The sequence below is a fragment of the Capsicum annuum genome, chromosome 12 (assembly GCF_002878395.1).
Source record: "Capsicum annuum cultivar UCD-10X-F1 chromosome 12, UCD10Xv1.1, whole genome shotgun sequence".
NCBI classification, from domain to species: Eukaryota; Viridiplantae; Streptophyta; class Magnoliopsida; order Solanales; family Solanaceae; genus Capsicum; species Capsicum annuum.
Window position 1 is genome coordinate 37,269,030 of NC_061122.1, and position 15,548 is coordinate 37,284,577.

Genomic DNA, 15,548 nt, shown 5'->3' on the forward strand with positions numbered 1-15,548 from the left:
CATACCTTGAAAATAATTGTACCACAATCATGGAAAGAGGTACTGCATGACGAAGGCAAATGTGATGATCCATCAACCACTTAAATTTCCGGTAATAAAATATGTATGTGCTTATACTAAAATATATGTTTATGTTTACATTATTATAATAAAGTGTAAAGAATCTTTGAAAAGTGATTTTAAATTTTACACTTAATTAAAAATCTCCGCAATAGATAAAATTATTTAATTTTAAATGATCAAACGTTGCATGTGCGAGGCACGTGAGGTTAAACTAGTGCGTGTGTGTTTATATATATATATATATATATACATATATATATATACATACATACATATATATATAAATACATACACACACACACACACACACACATATATATATATATATATTACCCTTATATATAACCAAGAAGGGTTGTACCAACGCTGCAACTATTTGTTGTACCAAAAGTTAAGTTAAGGGTAAATTACACAAAACCACAAACCTAAGAGACCTTATTACCCAAAATTCCTTACCTTTTAAATAATTACTTAAAATCCCAGATTTTATATCTTACTCTTGATAATTATGAATAAAACTTCTACCCTACTTTTACTCCACAATTAATGTGTGCAATTTATTTTTGTTTGAAGTTTTTTTCCCAAATATTTCATTTCCTAAAATCTCTCCCAAATTATCATCAACTGATACAACTTTTATATCCTTTATTGCAACTTCTTCACCAATTTCATTGTTTTTTTTTTTAATCTTTTTATCAACTTTTTTTCTATCAATTTTGAATTCTTTTTGAACTTTTAAGTCAGTAGCGATTAAGGAAAAGAGGACAAATTGAATAATGTGAAAGTGACATATACTTTGTGATAGTGATTCATATTTTTAATTTATTTATAAATGTTTGATACATTTAACATATGTTTGACAAATGTAAATTATTTATTTTGGTGTGAGATTGAATTTTCAATGGTTAATGAGTAATTTTATGAAATGTATCATTATGATATATCTGGAATCAAATGTATCCTTATGTTATATCTGGAATCAAATGTATTATTTCTATGATTTGTGCCTAGTTTTACTCCCGTAATAATTAAAAAATTAGTTACTTCCTTATTTAACTAACTACTAAATTATAAATGTATCACAATGCATATAACATAAACTGATGATACATATGACCATGCATATGACATATTAAGTCAATACTAGTGATACATATGACATATACTTTGTAATAGTGATACATATTTTTAATTTATTTATAAATGTTTGATACATTCAATATATGTTTGACAAATGTATATTATTTATTTTGGTGTGAGATTGAATCTTTAATGGTTAGTGAGTAATTTTACGAAATGTACCATTGTGATACATCTGGAATCAAATGTATCATTGTGATACATCTGGAATCAAATATATCATTATGATACATCTAGAACAGATGTATCATTTCCACGATTTGTGCTTAATTTTACTCCCCATAATAATTAAAAATTAGTTACTTTCTTATTTAACTAATCACTAAATTACAAATATATCACAATGCATATGTATCAAAGCTAAAAATATGTATCATAAATTTAAAAATTTAAAATATGATATAATTTAATAAATTGCTGGAATGAAGTGTTATAACCCTTAAATATTTCATCATTTATGTACGTTACTGTTTTGAAGTTAATGGTACCTTATGTTTGGGCCTTAAATCTTTTCCTGTTAACACATGTATTGCTTTTATCAAACCGCACGTAGTACCAATTATGTTTATCTTCTTTCCTTTGCTTTTGCCCTTTTCTCTGTTTTTGGTTTGCTGCCCCAACTTGAAGGACAACATCACGTTGCTCTGCTGTGTCCACTCAAATTGAGGTTGTGTCCAAAACTACATCTGGATCTCAAATCGTTCTTAACATAGAAAATAAGGTGAATTGTCTTTTAGTATTTTTTTGCGCATGCCATCAGCCATAGACGATCTTTAGCCATGTTACTCGCTAATCACTCTATTCTGGATCTATATTTTTCTTTGACTCTGTTCGTAATTGATGATGTACATGCATGATTTTATTGGAAGTTCAAAGATGGATTAGTGGATTTTTAACAGATCGTTATTGTTTTTGTAATTTCTTCAGTTATATCAGCTACAAGATAAGTTAACAATCAAACTTGTGCACATTATATGGAGCTAAAACACCTTCATACTTGGGGGGCTGGGACTATATTTAATCTTGCAACTCCGAGAAGACGTTTGGTACGAGGATGCGTTAAACAAAATTATCCCATGAATTGGGATATCTCATGGGTTTAGTTATCCCACCATAAATATGAGACAACTTATTTCATCACTCTATACTAATGATAGGATAAATAATTACCGAACTAATTAATACCTATAACCAAAAGTAGGACAAAATAATGCTACATTTTATCTCAGGATTATTATCCTTATTCCTCATGCCAAACGACTCCATAAGAAATTGTTTAGTGTTTTGAACAGTGGATGGTCAATGATTAAAATCTACCCAGTTTTCTTTCTTCTTTCTATGTTTTGAACTTTTGTTGATCAAGCATGCTCTGTATTTCCTATAGTTATAACCAAGAAAACTTTTTATTTGTTATATTAAGGCTTGTATCTTCACTCATATGAGTGATCCTTTCTCAGGAATAGACTTGAGAGCATATATGATGTCAGAAGGTGGTATACTCTTGAGAACTTCAAGCCACGTTTTAGGAGAAAAAGAAGTTTTCTGATTTTTTCAATATGAGGTTTTGAGCGAATAACTGTTTAATGTAATTGTAATTTGCTAAATTAGCTCAACAATATTTTAAAAAGGTTAAATTGACATATGAGTTGAGTTTGTTTTCAACTTAAGTAATAACTTAAAAGTTTAAATTGGCATGATAAGTTTGAAATGCTGAACTCAGCTTATGAGATTAGTCTTCTTATAGTGAGCTAGCCCCAAAATAGTCATTCTTGTACCCATTCCAATTTTCAGAAAGGGAAATGAAATCAAACATATTCCTTTAAATCGGGAAAAAGTAAGAAAAGACATTTGATTTTTGATAAGGTCGACTGACAATTGCATTACAGACAAGTAACGGCCTACTTATACGTGGACTTATCACTTTCATCTTCTGCAATGGTTGCCAAAGCACATTTTTATTTTTTGACCAGTCCCACCTATTGTTGAGATCAAGGCCCGCCGTTGTATTTGTTGATTGTATTTTCTTCATAAATCAAACAACAGATACATTATTTTGAGACCTCTACTTGACAAGGATTCAAATTGAACAAGCAAAGTCTCTGGAGTTTAAGCTTTTCTGGCAAGCTAAATCAACCACCAAAAATCTTGCTGCTAGGCATTTTCTTCCAAATCAGCAAATCCTTGGGATGTAACTTGCACAACTAGGTTGAGATACTTCTGCGAAAGTGAGTAGATGACATTCTATCTGACATAATTGCTTATTTACATAATGTAGTAGTAGCCTAATAACTGCGTGGTGGTGAAAATAAGTTCTTAATAGAGTGATCTTATGAATATTTGGAGTAGAGAGTATATGGATCTAAACAAACAATGTTTCAATTGCATATCGTTAAGTTACAATTATAGAAGATTATGAATTAAATTATCCCTTGTGCTTCGTCTAAATCAGACTTGTAAAGAGTTGAAATTATCATGTACAAGTTTAGAAGTATCAACCAATCAACTATGTCTTAATTCCACTATATGAATGCCCAGTTTAGCAGTACAACTTGACCACCCAAAAGAGGAATAAAAGATCAAAACTAAAAATAGAAAGAACTGTCTTACCAACTATTCCACCTTATTAATTCAAAACAAGTGATAAATTTAACTAGTTATTGTAATTTGAATGTACTATTGGCGCTATATTGGTGGATTGAAAGGATGAATGATTAATCAGCGTTAGTTAATTTTATTTATAAGGAAGAAAAAGTAGGAACATTGAAATAGTGTCGGAACTTTTTGTCAAAAGTATCCCCTGTTTTGCTTAATGATATCAACATGTATCTTATTGGAATTCAAATGAAAATTTTGAAATTAGGGGTATTTACTATAAGTTTAGATAGTGTTATTTTGAGGTCAAGGGGAACAAATGGAAGAAGACTACAACCAAGTTGTTTGGTAAAGTATGACAAATGACACTTGACTATTGAAAATCTAGGTTCTGTTTGTACATCTTGATGATTTTCTTTGATTTCAGCAACTTTAATAACTTTTTCGAGCAACAAATGTTGTTAGATTTATAGCGTCATCCCCCAGGTTTACAAGAAATCTCCATTAATTATCACACTAATACAAACTTTCACTCTACTAATTCCACAACAATCATGAGTGTTCAACTATATACAATTTTATTTGTAGTTTCATTGATGATTCTTAGTCCTACAACATCAAATATGATTACTACACTAACTATGGTCATGATATTTCAAACATCTATGGTGAAAGCTCCAATAATAACGTGCAATGAATATTGAGTATTATTCATTACTACTACTACTATCATTTTTTAATTTTGGTGTTTGGTAAGTTATTCTACTTCTCCTTTGAATTGAGGAATAGTAAGATTGCAAGAATCATCTACTGTAGGCTAAATTTCTGGACTTTAAGAAAGTTACGAACTAAGTCGCTTTGTCCACTAGCATTATTAGTACCTTTTTCTTAATTCTTTTGGACTTGGAAAAAAGACATTGAGAAAATTGATAAGTACATTGACACATAAAATATTACAATTAATGTGTATGCGTTCTCAATTAATTAAATAGTTAATTGTTTCTTCCAACTTGACATGTATGTCCTTTCTATATCAAAAAATGAGTTACATTTACTTGGTTCCCTTATTTCCTAAGAAGATTGCTTTAGTTATACATATATGATATATCATACTTGATATTTTACATTGTGTAAAAATAACAATTGAGATGAAGATAAATTAAATAGGGGGACTGCCAGGAGACTTGATCAAAGTACTGATTTGCTCCTTGCATGTCTCTTTAGTCTTAATAAAATTGTTATTTGTAATGACTAAGTAATAGTAGATCAAAACTTTAGTCTTTAATCTTTTACATTTTTCCAAACAAAAAAATTATAACCTTTGGTATCTGAAGTGGACTCAGATATCTAATAATTAGTTATATTTAGAGGTCTCTCTATCTCTTACTATAATGAAGGATCAACTCTTACAGTCATTTAGCAATTTTCATCACATGTGAGAGGTTTCAAAGTGGAAGATGTAAATAGAGGAATGAAAATGGCAATTCTATCGATTTTGAAGGACATATTTAATTTTTATATTCTAGATTTGTGCAAAAATTATAACTACGTTGATTGTATAAATTTCACATATTATACCTCAGTGAAGTTTATATAAACTGCTCAAAGGTTATTCATTGTATTTGGAAAGAATGAAAGATACCATCTTTTTTTATTGACATAGTTGAAAACTTTTGCAGCTTTGGTTTCAATAATTTTGAACTCAAGCATTAGATAAAGTAAGTAGACCAAGAAAATGAAAGATAACTAGAAGCAGGAAGATTAAATACTTTTTTACTTGTTTATATCAGATTTACATTATTGCTTAAGCCAAATATCAGGCCCATGCTCAGGCCATACCCACCTAGTGTATGTGTGTGTATGAATGTTGGGAGCTTTCAAATATAGTGCATGTATATATGATTTTGATGTCGTCAGTTTATTTGTGTTAGTTTCATGAAAATTTTTGCAATTGTATTCACTTTCAAATAACTTTAGACATTGCGTTTGAAGCTCTCATATAGCAGAAGTTTAGGTGCATATAGTTGAAGTTCTTTTATTTTTATCTTATTTCAATCATTTTTGTTCTGTTATATGTGATTGAAGTTCTATCATTTTTTCTTGTACTTGAATAGTTCGGTCATATGTGAACAAACTTTAGACATAAATGGCTAAAATGAGGCAAGAATAACTAAGTCCAACTGTTTTTAGTTGAACTTCTGATAAAAATCAATTTAACCATATATGACTTTAGACATTGTGTTTGAAGTTTGATTAATCATAATCTAACTTAAAACATCATGTGTATGAATTGGAATATGTGCAAATATTTAAAAAGTGAGTGCATGTCTAATAATGATGTCTAAATAGGGTAGCGGTGAAAGCTCCTAGTTATTTGGAGCTTTTCTCTTCCATTGTGCTCGTGCAAAATAAAGAGCAGTCTAATCAGGAAGTATCTTGTGATTGCGTAGAGTTTGAGAAGGTTGCACCTCAATAATATTATGAAAGCATTCTCTCTCAATGTAAGTATAAATGGCTGATTCACAACTCGAACCCATAATTTATAAGCAAGAAGACAACTTAATAGACGTTATTATAATGATTACATGATGTAAAAGTGAAAATAAAGACAGTTTTTATCATGTTATTTGAAATGTTCAAAGTTAATTGTTACAAAACAAACTTACGTCAAGTTACACAACATGGAAAAGATACATGATCTTGACAAATTTACATCTTTTATTGTGAAGCTTTGAACTAAAAACATCGTATTATTTACAATATAAGTGTGGCATTCTGATCAATATATACGTACCTCAATTATCCACTAGGTACATTTTATCTGTCATGACTCATCACAACAAAACACACATGGATAGGAAAAAGTCAAATTAGGATTTGAACTTTTAACTTCCCATAATTTTCACTCAGTATAATCTTTCCATTGCTAGCTATACTCCACTCCACATCATGAGCTCGTATAGGAGCAGTGTTTCACGTGTTAGCTAAAGTCCTGGTTTGCGGTAGATCAAGGGCTAACACTCATCACACAACTTTGGATCATTGAAGACTATAAGAGATTGGCATTTTAACAATAAATTATATTCCATATTTAATCAATTATTAAAAAAAAAGCACACTAAAAATTATGGTAGGATAGATAAGTTCACTCTAAATTGTAAATCTTTTACTATGCAAGTCACTTGTAATTTCACATTGTTGATACAATTCTGTTATAATCCAAAATACAATAGATGGATGTGCATTTAATATCCACTAAGTAAACAATGCAAAGCTTATTGTTCTTTTTTATAATTGTGGTATTCAGGCCTGTCTGTATCACCCCGAATCTTAGAGTTTTGAACGAATCTTCTCGATCAGTTTTCTTCTTAAGATCTTCCCAGAGATTGACTTGGGAATACTATTTATGAATGTCCCCTTCTTCAATCTTTTGAAAGGTGCAACCTGCAGAGATATGGAAAAATGAAAATAAGATCTTGAAATGGACAAACTACATTCATAGTCATTTTGAGTAAGTTGACAACCAATATTTCAAGATTTCCACCTCTCGAACCAATCCAACTTCCCACCGGGGTTACAACAATAACATCATACCCCATATAATCTCACAAGTGAGGTCCGAAGAGGGTAGGGTGTACGCAGCCTTACCCTTTCGTATAAAGGTAGAGAGTTGTTTAAGATAGACCATCAGTTACTTCCCACCAGAGTTCTGACAAAATATTAAATAAAATTAACATAAATTGGTTGGTCATAATGCAGGTCTCAAGCCTAGATAATGGAGAAATTTTTGGTAGACTCAGAGTACAAAATATGTTGGTATGTGCTAACATAGTAAGCATTATATTGGATAGAGAAGTCTAAAAGGAGAGACATATATGTCTTGTGTTGAGGAGTATTTGTTATAGTTGTTGTAGCACATGAGGTGATACAAGCATGAGGTGCACAAAATTGTACAAGGCATTGTCAAAGGTTTAAACTTTAGAATTGGCAAGTGTTTGGAGAATTTTAAAGCCTTGTCAAGTAGAAGGAGGAGAAAGGAACCATTACACTCGAGAGGCACCTCACTTGAAGGACAAAATGGACTTTGCACACTATGATTTGAAACTCAAGAGGCATCCCATTTTAGGGCTATTGTTATCTTTTAAGACTCCCTTTTTTACACTACAAAGGAGCATTCTTCATTAAGGGTATTTTGTCCTTATTTGTAATAAGTATAAATAGGCACTTTAGCTCTTATTTTTCCTTAGTTTTTGACATAATGAATTGAGTGAATTTTTATATTGTAATATTAATGTTAGCTTTTAGTATTCTCCTTCTCCTTAAGAGAGAGAAACCAAATTAGGGTTAGCACATAAGAGTGGATTTTGAGGAGTGTGAATTCCTTCAGTCCACATAAGAGGAAGGTTTGAGCTTCTATCGGTGAGGTGTGATTGATGGTTTGATACACCATCTTTTGTTAATCACTTGGTAGAAGTAAGGGTCTTTCTATCTATCTTTACATTTATTCAATCTTTTTCTTCATCCCCATTCTTTTGTGTTATTTTTGCTCGCTGATTTTTGCATCTTGTGTGTCCATTTTGTGAATTTTTAGTTTTCTCTTATATCATTTGGTACAGAGCCATGTTTTAGGGTTGTTCTTACAACCCTAAGTCTTGGATCTAAGAAAATCTCAATAAAAAAGAGTGTAGAAAATCGAAAATCTCACAAAAAAAAATTGTAAACCCGTTTTTGTGTTTGGGCAGATTTTAAAATCTTAGATCTACATGTTTTTGTGTTGTTTTGTTGGTTTCAAGTTCTAGATTCTTTTTCCCTAGCACCTAGGGAGTCTATATCTATATTTGGAATAAGATTGGTTGTTTTTGAGCTAGATCCACCATTGTCGTGCCTTGTTTGAAGCTTTTTAAGTTGGGATCTCATGGTGCATATCATTTTTTGGCGTGTTTGTGGCTGATTTTGTGTTATTTGAGCTTTCCTTGGCCCAAGGAACCTAGATCCAAAAGAAAAATTGAAGTTAGAGTTCATTTGCCTTGTGGTCAAACTTGGGTCAACTCTTGAATATTCATATTGTTCTTCACCATCTTCATAGCTTGTTGAAGAAGAATATTTAAAGAGTGTGTTTTATCAAAAAAAGAAGAAGAAAGAGAGTGTACTTGGTGTTTATGAAAGAATATTCCTTGGCATATTCATAGTCATCCAAATGAAAGAAGAGACAAAGGGAATAATCAAGTACAATTGAAAGTACAAGGGGGGACCAATCCATTTTGAATTAATTTGAAGCTCCAAAAGGGCTCCAAACCTTCAATTATTTCCTCCCAGACAAAATTTCTTCTTCTTCTTCTAAGTATTTTTGGCCGAAACAAGTGAATTGGGATTTGAAAATTTTGAAAAGTGACGTCCAATCACAAGTTGCCACATCATCACTTTATGAACAACCAAATTGAGTTCTAAATTAGATTTCTAATTTTTATTTGTTGTTTCTAGTTGCTTTTGTGTTGATTCTATCACGAATTAGCAAACTAGTAAGTACCTACTAGGTTGATAGTTAGTCTTGAGTCCGTTTTGTTCGTGTCTTCACTTTTTGTGTGCTTTTCTTGTTTTTAAGTCATAGTAGTTTGTTGGTTTAAGTCCGTGCATCATTTTATTCGAGTCTTATCAAACAAAAATTGATTTTGGACCAAGGCATATTCACCACTCAATTCACTTACCAAGTATTGCCAAGTATTCAATATTTGTGAGACCAAGTGTGAGGTGAGATCCGAGTGTGAGTGTGCGAGGTTATTTGAACTAACTTATTTGTTCGTTTTGTAGGTTTTTGCCTTTGCTATTTTTTCCCTCTTTTTAGGTACCTTGACAATGGAAGGAACAACATCATCCACTTCGGATAGTTATAGTATTTATAATACCTCGGATCTTTTGAAAATTTCCATCGGCACCTTGAAAGTCTACGCCAATTGATGATTGAAGCATGCCATCTAAGCCGAATCACCACTAATCAAGATACTAGCATTTTGCCTAGTATCAATTCTCCTTGTGTGCATATTCAAGATAATATACTTCCATCGAAGGATTCAAGGAGAGTTCCTCAAGAACACATGGTTGTTGATCAAATGGAGCTCTTGGCTAAGAATTCCAACTTTGAGAAAAATGATAAAGAGGTGATGGAAGAAAGAATTCTTGACAAACTCCCTTGTAATGAGAGCTTCCCAAAGGAACAAATGGGCTTCCATGATCCAAACCTAGGTGAAGGCCATACCTCATGTGAGCTAAAAGGTAAGAATGCTATCTCCTACACTCTTATAAACTTAGAATGTCGTAATGTGGCTAGTAGTATCCAAATGGATGTAGTTGATGGTTTTCTTGGAGAAGAATTGCATGAGTCTTTCCTTTGTGATACTCTTGGTATTGTTAGATTGCATGAAGACCAAATTCTTGATGTAAGTTTGCAAGCACTATTTAATCCTAAAGATGACAAAATTGATTCTTTTCTTAAGAATGATTTGTGTCCATCTAGTGCTAGCACTCATGACTTGAATAAGGTTCTATTACTAAGTGACAAGAGTATTCACACACTAGTTGACCCTTGTGAAAACTAAGGTGAGTCTACGTTGGTATGTGAGTTGCCAACAACTAGTGAGGATGTGAATGATAATCAATTTACTCATGAATGTAGCCCACTACTTGAGTTTATGTATGATGTGCTTGATGAGCCTCAAGTTAGTGTTAATGTATATAATATTTATCTTGATAATGAATATGGTCTCTTGAACATCTTATCTGGTGAGAACCTTGCTATTAATTATGTTCTTGGTGATTATGTGTATGGAGAGATTGCAGATGATGAGGTGTATGTTGTTAAAGGAAGCCTACTAAGCCGTAGGTCCTTATCCTTGTGTGCTAGTCTTCCCTTAAGAACTAATGCTTTGGGTAAGTGTGATACGCTAGTAGATGGAATGAGTAGCTTCGGTTTAGTCCCTTGGCCACTTCACCCATTTGATCCCGGTGTACTAGTGGGAAGAAAAGGGATTGTTTTGGCTTATGCTTATTTTCCTTTGATTTTGTCTTATACCTATCCTTTGTAATGCTCATACTAGATGTTTCATGGTTAGAACAAAGGATTGCTGGTTGTATTTTAAAAGTGTACCCCCTTGGCATAATGCCTTCACACTTGATTCCTTTCTATACTACCTCTTTAGCTATGATGATAAGCATGTTAATTCTGAATACTACCTCTTTAGCTATGATGATAAGCATGTTAATTCTGAATTTGTATTGTATAGAGGTAGGAAGTTTGGTGGCTGGTTTCCTTGTTTGAATGATATTGATGTGTGGGTGAGATGGACCTTAGGATCAATAGTGGAACCATATTTGATGAGGTCCTTTGTAGAGGTAATGAAACAAATGTATCTTATGTTTACTAAGCCAAAGGTAGTCTTACCTTTTGGGTATAGTAAAGCCGTTAACACAATTGTAGTTTCCTTATCTCTTGATATTTTCCAAAACCACCTCCTTTATTCCATTCATGCTAAGCTTCTCATTTCACACATAAAGGACTCGTGGTTGTATTTCAAATGTGAAGAACCTTGGAGTGTTGAAATATGTGATGATTTTGGGTTGAACTTTTCTCTCTTTGATGCATATCTTAGTGATGTCCTTTGTGTTGATTATAGTAAGTGTTTCATGATTACTACAAAGGATTGTTGGCTATATTTTAAAAGTGTGCCCCCTTGGTGTGTTCATATAATTTGGCACTAATGTTAACCCTTCTACCAAGAGGATTGTGTGTTTGTTTTTCTTCTCTCTTTGATTTTGTAGGATCTTAATTTAAGGACAAATTCCCTTCAAGATGGAGAGGATGATACAAGCATAAGGTCCACAAAATTGTACAAAGCATTGTCAAAGGTTCAAACTTTGGAATTGGCAAATGTTTGGAGCATTTTAAAGTCTTGTCAAGTGGAAGGAGGAGAAAAGAACCATTACACTCAAGAGGCGCCTCACTTGAAGGAAAAAATAGACTTTGCACACTATGATTTGATACTCAAGAGGCGCCCCATTTTAGGGCTATTGTTGTCTTTTAAGTCTCCCTTTTTACACTCCAAAGAAGCATTCTTCATTAAGGGTATTTTTGTCCTTGTTTGTAATAAGTATAAATAAGCACCTTCGCTCTTATTTTCCTTAGTTTTTGACATAATGAATTGAGTGAATTTTCAGATTGTAATATTAGTGTTAGCTTGTATATTCTCCTTCTCCTTAAGAGAGAGAAACTGAATTAGGGTTAGCATAATTGATGGATTTCACTTGTGTTGACAAATTGACATGAAAGGTGGGTTTTGAGGAGTGTGAATTCCCTTGGTCCACCTAAGAGTAAGGTTTGAGCTTGTAATGGTGAGGTTTGATTGATTGTTTGATACACCATCTTTTGTTAATCACTTGGTAGAAGTAAGGGTCTTTCTATCTATCTTTACGTTTATGCAATCTTCTTCTTCATCACCTTTATTTTGTGTTGTTTAGGCTTGCTGATTTTTGCATCTTGTGTGTCCATTTCGTGAATTCCTAGTTTTCTCTTGTATCATGAGGTGACAATTATAAGTTAATCAATCACGTCCTGACAGATAGCCTTAACCGGGTCCATGTTGACATTGCTTAAAGCCGTACACACGCCCTATAATCAATTCAAGAGCAAATGTTCAAATGGTTCCAAAAACTTCCAAAAAAGCTACAAATTATTTTTAATACTTCTTACACCAGCCAAATCTTATCTGACATATTGCACTAATTGTGTCAAATTGAATAATTAAGACAATAATGGTGCTGATATGACCCTAGTTACATCAACGTCATTAATTTTGTGCTCTATATCTTATCAAAATGTTTTCTTTTAGCTAATATAGAGAGATCCTCTAAACTAGTCATGCAATCATCCTATGTATCTCTAAAGAGATGTCATTGTTTCATGAGTATAACTGATCCGCAATGAACTTCTGAACATCTACTTCAGTGAGAGAGCTATTAGGCGAGCAAGCAACATATGTGTTACAATTTCTTGCAAAGGATCAAGTCACAAGATGATTAATAGGAAAATCTAAATCAATTACCTTTGATTTCCCTTTGCTTTTGTTAGAAATCCTAGAACGACTTATTTTGTATAACGATATTTGATATATAAATTCAGCTCATTAAAAGGGAGACTGAAACCTTAGAGTTTAACGGGAGAGAACTCCGATCTCTTGATTCTGGTTGAAATTCTGCGTAAATTTTATTCTCCAATTCTCCCCTTAAATAGGAGTCTTTGTTACAGCATATAAGAAGCCTAATCCTTATGAAACTACGAAACACAAAACCCTATTTTAGACTAGTAACGTCAGCTAACATGCATCCTATTTTTGAATAATAAATAAAACTACTGACAATAAAATTAATTTCTAAACAGACATATGTCTTGCCCACAAATGCATCCACAACATTACCCTTCTCATGCTGAAAGAACTTGTCTTCAAGCTCGAACGATGGATAAACCTGCCGAAAAAAGTGTATATCCTCCCCTTCCTCTGGAATACCTGACCATTATATAAGAATCTTCTTTGTACCATGATTGACACGAGCTGTAATGACTGCAGCAGGCAGAGGAACTACTCAGCCATCCTCCAGTGATGGTAGCTCTGTCATAGGTGGTCGGTGTTCACTTTTGAATGCCTTTAAAGGGTAAACATGGAAAATATTATAAATTCGACTGTCACTTGACAAATCCAAAACATATGCAACCTATCTAATTTAACTTAAGATCGGAAATGGACGATAAAATTTGGGGGACAACTTATTATAAATATTCCTTCATTCATTGTTGGGATGCCTGTAACATATTTTGAATATCACCCGAAACGTTATCACGATCCAACAATGCACTCTCAACAGCTTTTACCTGACTTTTCCCTGGTACATAAAAAAGAAAATGGGGTGGATCATGACCATAAACAACCATGAAGGGTGTGGTCTTCAATGCCGAATAAAAAGATATGTTGTAACAAAATTCTGCCTATGGAACCTAATCAACCCACTTTCGAAGATAATCACCAACAAAGTAATGATGATACATCTCTATAGTACGGTTAATGACCTCCATATGGACATCTGTTAAAGGATGGTAAGAAGTGGAGAATTGTAATTTAGCACCATTCAAGCAAAAAAGTTCCTTCCAAAAAGTTCTAGTAAACACTACATCTCTATTATAAGTAATAGTTTCTGGTATCCTATAAAAGCGAACAATTTTCTCAATGAATACTTGAGCCATCCGTACGGCCGTTTATGGATGAGATAATGGTATGAAATGAGCATATTTTGAGAACCGATCTAGTACTACAAACAAGACTGATTTTCCCCAAGACTTGGGTAAGTCATCTATAAAATCCATTGAGATGTCTACCCAGATCTGAGTCGGTAGCTGGAGAGGTTGTAATAATCCTACGGGACTTAAATGTTCTAATTTATTGCGTTGACATACCGGGCAGGCAACAACATATGTGGCAATGTCAGTTTTCATACCTTTCCAGTAAAAATCCCTATGAATTCGATGCAATGTTTTGTGTATTCTTTCATACGCACTATCGTGATAGGTGGATAGTACAGTAGGTAGCAAAGGGGAATTTTTTAAAAGTAGATGCAACCTTTAAACAAAAATAACTCATCCAGAACTTTCTAGTCCGAATTAACTTTCTTTGCTTGATTTATCAAACAAATCCAATAGTTCTTCCGACACAAGCTTCTCACGGATGCTGTCCAGTAATATGCTACTAGGGTAGCTAATAGCATTCAAAGAAGGGTCCTCAGTGTAGTTCTAGATAAAGCATCAACAACTTTATTGAGATAACCAGCCCGGTAGACCACTGTGAAGTCGTAACCCGTGAGTTTGCTCAACCAGTGTTGTTGAAGAGGTGTAGTAAGTCATTGTTCTAACAAGTATTTTAGGTTGAAATGATCCGTTTGTATAAGAAAGGGGTGCCCTCATAAGTATGGCCGTCAATGCTGGACTGCTTTTGCAAGGCCAATCAACTCCTTTTCATATGTAGATAATTTTTTGTAACGCCACGATTTTGTGAACCGGAATGCTACACGGTGCTTATGACCTCGAAGGACCACAAACTAACCCATGATTGATATCTGTACCTGCACACTGCAATATATAACATAATAATGCAGAAAAGATGAACATGTAGGCCATAAGGTTCAACTGAATAAGGAATCTGTCAAAACATAATATCCATATGGGTGAAAGATACCCAAGACAACTAAAAACTGAATCAAATCTGAACTAAATCTGAAAGCCTCTAAATACTGTCTGAATAAGGAGTTAAAGGAATATGTCTCCAACTAACTCCGTCTAGCAAAACTGAACTAAAATAATGAATGAAATAAAATAATATCGTCCTCAAATGGATGAGGACTCATTGCAACTCTGCAACTGGAATGCTACTACTGATCTGAAACTTGTGTCTCTGAACCTATGGTGTAACATGAAAAAAGAGCACCATAGTGTAAATACGTCAGTACAACTGGAGTACTGAGTATACGAGTGAGGTAGGATAAATGCAAAGGGTTTACATGCATGAACAATGCTAACTGACTGACTGATATGAACGTAAGAGTACAAACATACATACATAGTAACTGAGATCGTGATTAGGTGATATCTAGATCTGTACGCTAATACATAGTTTACTGATAACTAACATGACTGAAACTGTAGTTCTGATAATATAGGC

General features: G+C 33.1%; 1 pseudogene; it reads right to left on the minus strand.

The window, feature by feature from the left end:
* Positions 1-7,125: 7,125 nt before the first annotated feature.
* The window catches only part of LOC107850109, a 43,707-nt pseudogene continuing 35,284 nt past the window's right edge, over positions 7,126-15,548 (minus strand).